Here is a 10,678-nt window from a genome sequence, read left to right on the forward strand (position 1 = left end):
CCTTTTCTGTTTTCTTTTCTTTTTTTTTTACTCTTTTATTTTCTTTTCAAATTTTTATTCTTTTTCTTCCTCCCCTCTGTACTGTTCAGTGTTCATCACCTCCTCCCTCATGTACTCACTGAGAGCCCTCACGTTTTCTTCAACCCTCACCGAGACCGCATCGGGAACGCTCACCGCCAGCCGTCGGCTCGGGCTGCCAGCGCCGACGACGGACGCTGGCGTTATGCCGTCACCGCCGGCCAACACTTCGGCAACCACACCAGCGACTTAAAGAAGCAACCACAACTCCCCACCGGCGACCAAAACTCACTTTCTGCCCATCCAACTTTCGGCTCCTACCACGTACATTTAACTAGAACAAAACAAGCACAAACAAACACAGAATCGGGATAAATGGCTAACGATTGCGGCCTCGAACCGCTGGCTTCTCCGGTTAGAGGAATAGGGCCCCCGGCGACGCGTTCAACCACGGTCGACTCATGACGCGCGAGTTCCATAAAAACATATGAAAAGCAAAGAAAGCATGAGATCAGTAACAAGAATAATCCACACTTACAACAAAGTTCGGGGTGTCGGTTTCACAAAAAACAGACTGGGAACCTCGTTTGGGCATTTCATCAAACATGTGATAGGCATGATTTGACGTGAGCTTTAGGGTAAGATGCAAAGCGGTTTATGGTTCGAACGTGATGTTTGCAGCTTTAAACAGCCATGTTTTGCAACAAAATGGTCTCGGTTTGCAATCGAACGTTAAATAACAGCACACACAGATCCGGCGTTTTAAGCTTGAAGGTCTTCATTGAGGCATTTTAACAAACAGGCGTTAGGCCTCGTCGTTTTCTTTTTACACATAATGTTTAGAAAAGGTTCACTGGGTGTCAAAAAAGTGTTAGCCTCTGTTAACGGGGCCAGGCGATCACCGAATGGACTCAGTGTGCCCGGCACCCAAGAGGCAGGGGAGAGGGACGCTAAAACAGAGGAGAAAAGCTAACACCCGCCGGGTTCGTGGCTGACCGGGGCGAAATGCAGTGGCTGGAGGTTCAACGGTGGCTCGGGCAGACCTCTAGCGAGTGAAAAAAGAGCTCACTCTTCTCCGGTTTCCCCCCAAACTCTCTCTCGGTCTCCCTCCGTTTTTCCAACTCTCTCCCCTTTCTATTTTTTTGGCTCCCTGTTTTTTTGTCCTTTTTACTCCCCAGCATGGATGGCACAACCCACCATTTAAAGCCTTGGGTCGGAAAGCTTTTCTTCATTTGCTTTTTTGCTTTTCCTATTTTGCTTTCTTTTTGTTTCTTCATGAAAACGTGCAGATCCCCTTTTCTTGTCCTTTCTCACTTGTTTCTTTATTTGTGAAAGTGTTGAAGGAGAGAGAAATAGACCCCCTTGTGTTAGTCCATGGAGAAGAAAGAAGAGGGCTTCATTCAATTTTTTGTCTTTTTCCTTCCTTCACTCCTCTCTTCTTTCTCCGTTTTTCTCGGAATTGTGGCTGAACTCCACTTTTTCTTTTTGGGTGTATAAGGTGTATGGCAAGATAAGACCCCCTCGTCTATCTTTTGTGGCCAGAGCATGTGCATGATGTGTGACTCTTGTATGTATAAGTCCTAAATTCTATTAATGCGATACGGATGCTAAATGTACTGCAAATGCAAATAATGTGAATGATATTTTTGTTTAGCGTCATATCAGCCCCTAATTTTCTATGCAACAAATTACTAAATTGGACGTCAAAATTTAAGTGTCAACAGCCAGCCGTCTCACCCAGCCATAGGCCTTGGCCTCCTCAGCTAAGTAAGCTGAAGAGGTCCCTATCTTGCCAACAAGGGCAATCACCGGCCGAGCCCCGACTGGGGCTCTTTGAGCCCAAACAGCGATCGGGGCTTGGCTGGCCGACTCGGGCAAAGGGTTGGCCTTGACTAGCCTCCAACGGCCACTGCGAGGCCAACCTAGGCCAACTACTCTGCCGGTAGACTTCGACGCCGTTGGCCGAGAGCCAAAATAAAACGACTTCATTCATACATTTCATCGAATACCTGGCATGCTTGGACAAAACAAAGGGTTTTCAACCTACTTTGGGGCCAAGGTCTGCTCTGCTAGCCACGACTCGTCTCTGATAGCGAGTATGGACTGCGGGATTAGGGATTGTATGGGCCGGGATTCGCACGAAACAGTTGACGCGAGTCCCAGCCAATCTGCACAGAAAAGCAAGGGAAAACAGTGTCCAACAGGGGCCGAGAAGGACTTACCAATTGGGGCTGATTCTAGGGGGTCGCCGGTCGGTCTGCAGGCAATGGCGAGGCCAACTAGCTTCCTCTTCTGTCCCTGTAAACACTTAGCTCGCACTTTTGCTCTCAATTTCTCTCAAATTTTCTCTAAACCTCTCTCTCTTTTTGCTCTATTTTTTGCCTACCCCTTCTCTCTCCTCCTCGCCGGCTTATATAATGGGCACCGGCCGCTTGTCTCTACCCCAGAAGTCGTCAATTTAATACTTTGCACCGACCTACTCTGCTCCATTGACTTTTGTGGCCAAATTTGCACGGTGGAGCGGCTTCTCTGCGTTGTCCCAGGCGGTGGCCACTTGCAGCGACCAGGGAGGAAGGAGGAGAGAGGGGGGGGAGGAGAGGGCCAAGTAGACCCAACCCGATCCAAATTTTTTTTAAATTTTTTTAAAAAAATAGATTTTCTAATAGACCCTATTAATGCAAATGTGCCTAATGTCTATATGCCATGTAAATTTGCATTGAGTTATTTTAAGAAAAAAATGTCTACATTTGTATCTTAAAAAAGTCGAATGACCCACCGTAAGATCTTTTTTGGTAGAAACATATAGTGTTAAGCTGAAGTTAAATGAATTCGAACTTTACCTAAAAAACTCTAGGCCACGGATTCTATATGCGTTCATATAAAATCCTATCTCAGTGGGACCAATTGAAATCAAAGAGCGTGGGAAACCTTTTATTACCATTGATTATTGTTCCGATCTACCATTTTAGAAATCAACTATTCTCCCAATTCACAAAAGAGAAATTCAATGAATTAGATTCACAAGAGATGCTAAATTATTAGATACGCTAACAAAATTCATACTTCCATCGAAAGTCGACGCCTATTCCGTAGACATGGAGTGGTAAGTTGCACTCCTCTATAATAGCCAAATCAATGGATCTTTGTCTTTCACATATTCTTGCAATTCCATGAGCGAGAATGTCGAAACCCTAATTATTAGCAACTCCCCCTTCCTCTCTCTACCACGTAGACGTTTTTGTCGTGCTTGCTTGCACAAATGCAACATTTGTGAAGTGGCGAGAGCCGCTAGGCAATGGACCTACTTACCTTGCTTGTGGACTAGCAGCAAAGCTAACCCTTGTTTTATTGGTTTGGTAGTTGCTACCGAGAAGATTTCTTTATGCACATTATTAGAGATAGACTCCTATCTATGCTAACTATCTTTGAGCTAAGGAAGGAAGCGAGGGGCTTACTGGCCGTAAAGGGTCTATGCAAAATCGCTCTCGAAGACCAAAAAATCATGAATTCTCTCGATCATCGGATCGTGGTGTCCGAGTGGAACAAATTCACTTAACCTTTTTGTACGTGTAATAAATGACGACATGAAAGTAAGTGGCAAGTCCCCCCTCAAAGCGTGCCGTGTTCTTTGGATGTGTGCAAAACTTCTAAAAGTATTATATTTCGTAATTAATGTATATATATATTATATTATATATTTTCATGTGTTACTCAGAGGTGTCTTTGTTTCGTAGCAGCATTGACTGGTCAAAGTTTTCTTTCCCTTTTTTTCTTTTGTTTTTTTTTCTTTTGGGTGAATGATCAAGCGGCTCACCTACCCGATGTAAAAAAAATGAAAAGCAAAAAAAATAAAGATTCCGAGATTGTACTATATATTGAACAAAAGGAGTCTCTGCTATAGGGATAGTGAGAAATAATGATGTGACTAGAAGATTTTTCACCTTTTTTTTTAAGAATTGGTGGAGCAATTTTTGGTGCTCCATTCAATTATTTTCATTTCATACGATGAAAATATTGGACAGTCACTAATATCTTCCTAATTAGGAATTTAAAATGCAAGATAACACTTCTACCCTTACCTTCATCGTCAAAAGTTCAATTTCACCTTTAGTCACCCCATAAAATCTTCTAAAATTAAACTGTCAATGAATGTACCAACAAAGGTGGTCCATTTTGTTAACGAATTTCAAAAGATTATGTACTTTTTTTAAGCCTCAAATGAAATAATTACATCACCAGCTGGTATTGCTAGATGTCTAGCCATCAATGATAATCGGGCTTTGTTTGTGTGAGTAATCAAGATGATGAACTAACATAGAGTAAGGTGCGAGGGTTTGTTTAAGCTCACACACGAGATCGAGAAATCAGGGAATAGAATCAAACTTCTGTTGGACCACTTGATAATGAGTTTCTAATGTGAGGTCAAACGAAGGCCGAAAAGCAATGACAAACAGAACAGTTCTCTTGAAGCTGAACGAAAGAAAAGAAGTGGGCTCATCTTGTCCCAGCCATAGCCAAGGCGTGAGTAACAATATTCTCCGACATCATCCGAGACCATGTCCTCATTAGGGTTTTCACGCGGTTGTCGTTTTGTTGTTTGAATTTAAAGGTAGTACGAATTGAAACGACCTTCCGTCCTCGTGTAATCATGTGGGTCGAGAGGATCATGACATGCACCCTCCATGTGAGCTCCATGTTCTAGCATCCCCAAATTTCATGGCTTTATATGTCAGTGAGAGAGCCTCACAGTTGCAGGGATTGCCCGAACTGGAAATTGTTCGGATCAAATCAAACCGACCGGTTGGGTCCAATTTCCGGGAGTGTCGGTTCGGTTCCTGATTCGAGCAGTCCGGTTCGCGGTTCCAAAGAGAAATCGGACTGGACCAACTACATAAAAAAATTTGATCGGTCGCATGTTTTGATGGGTCTCTTCTTTTTTTCTTACTTCCATCATTTAGTAATACATGTGTAGTCTAGACATGGCCACAGGCCAGTTTTGGCCCGGAACTGGCCCAGGTCAGGCCCGGAACTGGCCCAGGTCAAACCCAGGACCGGCCCGTTGACCGGGCCCGCAGTTCGGAACCGGAACCGGCCCGTGGTCTACGGGCCCGGTTCCGATTCCAATAATTTTGGAACCGGTCCGGAACCGGCGGTTCCGGGCCCGGTTCCAAAAAAAAAAAAAACTACTGCTGCAGCGATTCCTCCCCTCCAGAATCTTCTCCTCCTCCTCCGCCGCAGCAACCCATGGCCCATACGCTCCCCCTACAGACCAGCAACATCGCCAACACTGCCGCCGCACCGGCGGCGGCGGCGGCGGCGGCGCGCAAGGGCAGGACCGTGGAGGAGACCTACCAGAAGAAGTCCTAGCTCGAGCACATCCTCCTCCGCCCCGACACCTACATCGGCTCCGTCGAGAAGCACACCCAGTCGCTGTGGGTCTACGAGGGTGACAAGGTGGTCCACCGCCCCGTCGCCTACGTCCCCGGCCTCTACAAGATCTTCGACGAGATCCTCGTCAACGCCGCCGACAACAAGCAACGGGAGCCTGCAGCCCCACGTTCCAACCCCACCCACGCCCACCTCCTCCAGTCCTCCTCCAAATCCCTCCTTCCCCCCTCTCCCCTGCGCCTCCTCCGGTCCTCCCCTTTTCTCCTTCGCCCGCCCCCCGTCTTCCCAGATCTGACCCCCGCCGTCGTCGCCGCCGTCACCCCCGCCCATGGCCGCAGCCGTCGACGCTGACGCCCCCTCCTCCTCCCCCCTCGCTACCCTGCGCCTCCTCCCCTTTTCTCCTCCTCCCCCCTCGAATCGAAACCGGCCGGAACCGAAACTGGCCCGGAACCGGAACCGCCCCCTTGCGGTTCCAGTTCCGGTTCATACATGGCCACGAACCGGAACCGGCGGTTCCGAACCGAAACTGGCGGTTCCTGAACAGTGGCCATGTCTAGTGTAGTCACATGTTTTGATTAATCGAAATCGATTTGTCATCTCGTTAGCTCAAATAGCACGCTTGTTTTTTGTGATTATGTGTAGTCGACATGGAGAACAAAATTTCAGTTTGACAACACATGGCATCAAGTAGCGGGAAAAAAAATTGACCGGTTCCCGGTCCTTAGTTACCAATTTTGGGAACTGGTCCGGATCCCCATTCTACCTTAGAACCAGACCAGACCAGAAATCAATCACTCCTAGTCACATTTCACCTATAATTACAAATTTTGAGATTGCAAATTCCATAGTCACAACCTCTGAATTTGTCGAGAGTCTGGGAAATCTCGTCATACAGGATAGCAACCGTAAAATATGGAGTTAGGATCTTAAAGTTATGGGCGTAATGACGTAAAAAGAGAAGATAGGATTAAGAATAAACATTTCGCTCATGATTTATTATAGAAAAGTGAATACGATTGTATAAATATACGATTATAAATCCCCAGATTGCCACAGATAGGTGCAGCATAAAATAATGTTGCGCAATCAGCATTAGTGATCATAAGTTAAATAAGAACCCCATATATCTTATTATCTTCATTATATGTCCATGTCCCAGGAGGAACTTTTACGCCGTATCTAGTTGATTCAAAAAAAAAAATTCATGACTGAGGACTAAGGGTGAGCGGTTCCAGGTTTCTTACAGGTTCCACTTGGAACTCGAAACCTGGAACCTACCCTCAGATACAGGTTCCTCATTTTTTGCAACCTAGAACCTACCCATCGGAACTAGGAATCTGGAACCTACCATCGGGTACAGGTTTTAGGGTAGGTTCCAAGGTCTAACATGTCTTTTTTATTTTTTTATTTTATTTTTAGTTAAACAAAACGAAAATGAACACAACAATATTAAACAGGCTTTTCATTCACAAAAGAGAACACAAAAAACTAATTTTCCTAGCATTACGGTTCAAATAAATATAATAAAATGAGAAATTATTGCGTGAATCGATACTAGAGGTGAGTGGTTCCATATTCCGTACAAGTTCCACCTGAAACCTACCCATGAGAATAGGTTCCTTCATTTTTGGAATATGAAATCTACCTTATCACAAGTTCTAAGTCGGTTCCAGGGTCTACCCAGGTTCCACCTATATTATTAATTGAACAATTGCAATGAATCATCATATCTAATGACCATAACTTATATTTAGACACACAAAAATTATGAAACATTAACAAGTCATAAAATAAAAGCTCAGATTAGTGGTTTCAGATTATATAATCATCATCTGATGCCATAAAACACCACATGATCACATGAAGACATAAACAAAAAAAAATACAAAACACTTTTTAAGTTTTAGGTTCCAGATTCTAGGTTCCAGGTTCTAGATAGGTGAAATTAGGAACTTACCCGTCGTAACAGGTTATCCAAATTTTGGAACCTAAAACCTACCCTGCATGCCTTGGAACTTGGAACCTACCGGTTCCCACCGGTCAGGTTCTCAGGTTCTAGGTTTTACCCTGGAACCATGCTCACCCCTATTGAGGACGACCTTTTGACATATATAAAAATAGAATGGATACCAAATTTGGAAAATGTACACTTATCAATCAATTCATCTTGTTCATTGGTTATTCTTTAAGCATACACTACAAAAAAACAAGGATTTAGCCACGGAAAATTAGCGACGAATTTAGTTTTCGTCGCTAATTTCCGACGAAAACTAAACTCGTCGCTAATTTGCCACGGAATTTGCAACGAAAAAAAAATTCGTCGCTAATTTGCGACGAAAAAAAATTAGCGACGAAAAAAAAATTCGTCGCTAAATTGCGACGAAAAAAAAATCGTCCCTAAAAGAGAAGGAAAAGGAAGAGAAGAACAGGAGAAGCCGAGGCCGAGAAAGGTAGAAAAGATCATTGGAAATGCTTCTGCTTCTTGCTTATGCTTCGCTTTCATTTTCCTCGCAAAACATCATCTTCTTCGTGGACAACTTCCCAGAACTTCCAAAACCACTTCATTTTCCTCGCAAAACATCATCTTCTTCATGGACAACTTCCCAGAACTTCCAAAACCAATATCCTCCGCCTCCTCCTCCTCCGCTGCCGTCGCCGCCAATGAGTGCGGATTCCGCTGTGAAAAAGAACGAGAACGCATGAAAAAAAAAAGGAGACAAGAGGCTATGATGATTCGCAAGAATACGGAGGAGAGAGGAAATGAAACCGGGCAGGCACCGAGAACCGGCCGTATCTTGGCGGGGCGGCCATAACCGGTCGCAGCCATGGCAGGGTTCCTGTCAGTTGCCAGATCTAAGGCGAATCTGAGCCTCGCTATCTTCCAACACCCCTAATCTCTTCTTTTTTTCCCCCTTTTTCCCAGATGTGATTATACGAGTTGTTCTTATATTTTACTGTGACAAAAATGTGGGTTCTTTCATAGCCCTTTTCTTGTATGAGCTGTAGTTGGCTTTTGATTTTGCAACTGCGAAATTCTGGGTTCTCCTCTGACCTAGCGAAGATAAGCGATGATTCTTCAAAATCGTCTCTTTTAAGTTTCTTGAGTTGTGTTTGGGTTTTGGGTTTCTACATCGACAAGAAAGGACCAAGGTCGTCTCTTTTCTTCTTTCTCTGCTCCTGCAGGAGCGGCATTCTGTTTGCTACTCTTATTTTGTGGTACCAAGTTTGCCTTTGCACGTTGAAATTTCTGGCTTCATTCGACAGAAACTACCACGAATTGGTTTCGAGATCGATCGAGTCTGAAGAGCTCGCCGGAAAGATCACCGGAGTCAGAAAAAAGAGATGACTCAGTTCGATGTTTTTCGCCGTCGTCCAAAGACGGCGAGGTCGAGCAGCGGCCATGGCGAGGCTGCTCGGCCTCCCCCAGATCTAGGCGAGGTTGAGCGGCCATGGCGAGGCCGCTCGACCTCGCCCTTGCCAGCACCGGTGAGGGCCAGCCTGGCCCATGGCCGGCGAGGTCGAACTCGCCGGCCTCAGCTGGTCACCGGTCGCCGGTCTGACGAAGAATATAGGGAAAAAAATTTTGAAAAAAAAAATTCGAAAAAAAAAATTAGCGACGAATTTTGCGACGAATATATTTCGTCGTTAAATTTTGCCACACCAAATTGGCGACGAAATTTTTTTCGTCGCAAATTCGTTTAGCAATGAATTTTTCTATTTTTTTCGTGGCAAAATTCGTCGCTAATATCTACTCTTTTTTTGTAGTGATATTTCATAAGAAACCAAGGGTTCAAATTCGAAATTATGAGTCATATCTAACTATGAAATTATCAAGGGATGAAGTATATTCTATAATAAAATAAACGATAAATGGAAAAAGTATGTGAAAGTTTCGTAGGGGCATGCCCATGTGGCTTGTCCTCACAAATGCTTAAGACGCAATTTAGTTACAGTTTCGGTTTCAGCATGACTCAAATTTGTAATCTTGTGAAAAAGACACAATTTAGCTACCGTGCTAGGTGCACACAAGTCACATTTTTGTTTCCATATACATATGCTTGAATTGCTTTTTATTGCTTTGAAATGTGGTCTGTCCGTACAGGAGCCAATTGTTAACAAGCTGTGCCATCAAGCTAGAATCTAGAGATACATTGATATTTTTTATTTAGGGCTAGTGGTACATTTCATCAATTTCTTGAGAAAATATTTAATGACACTCAGCATACCATGTTATCATCTGATTAGATGCATGATAAGAATTACGGTGACATGATGTGATTGTTATTGGCCCTCTGTGTCACCTAATGATAAGATCTATCGGATAGTTGATCACTTTTGATGACTGCTTGACGGGTGGGTATTGCAGCCCAGCTCCCTTCCATTTTGGGTGCACTTTCCACTAAAAATTACTATGCAATCGATTAAACATGTTAATGGCATGCTGCTTTAAAACATAGATTACTCTCCATAGTTTACAATTCACAGCAATGTTAGGATCTCGGAGTCGTAAATCCAGTTAAGAATACCATAGGATATTGTCAATGTCATAAATAATCTCAGTAGCTTTGTACTATGGGCATAATCAAGAAGATATTTTTTCTGCTGGAATAATCATTACGAAATTGGGCTAACCATCTCTTTGTAAATTTTTAGGGTTAATAATATGAAAAACCTCAAACGGGTAAACCTATAATAAATTTACCCTAAACAAATTTTTTGACCATCCAAAACCCCAAACTGGTACATTTATAACAAATTTACCCCAAACTAATTTTTTGACCACCGAAAAACCCCAAACTAGTACACTTATGACAAATTTACTCTCCGTTAGTTTCCGTTCAATTGGATTAATACCGTGAAAAATCAAAAACTGGTAACACAAATTGAGGGTAAAACCCAAAACTGGTATACCCGTCAATTGCCACGTGTCATACAACTCAACAATTTGACGGTAAAATTTAATGGAAACTAACGGAGGGTAAATTTATCATAGATATACTAATTTGGAGTTTTTCATTGTATTTATCCAAATTTTTATTTGGACCTTCATCAAAAATCAAGTCCGTTCATAAGCCTGAAAATGTCTATTGGATAAGCTGCGCAGGCCCAACAAACTGCCTTGAAAGCTCTCAGACAATTCCATTCGTGGACTCAATTTCACTCTAACTCGGCGAATTCAGCCCACTATAGCTCAATATTTTTTTGCGTTTATCTTTTCCTAGAATAAAATGAGGAGTTTGTATAACTTAGGATTTTCATGGTTCGGTTTGGA

Source organism: Syzygium oleosum, unplaced genomic scaffold (genome assembly GCF_021117445.2).
Source record: "Syzygium oleosum isolate NSW1041296 unplaced genomic scaffold, Sole_v2.1 Sole_v2.07, whole genome shotgun sequence".
Classification (NCBI taxonomy): Eukaryota; Viridiplantae; Streptophyta; class Magnoliopsida; order Myrtales; family Myrtaceae; genus Syzygium; species Syzygium oleosum.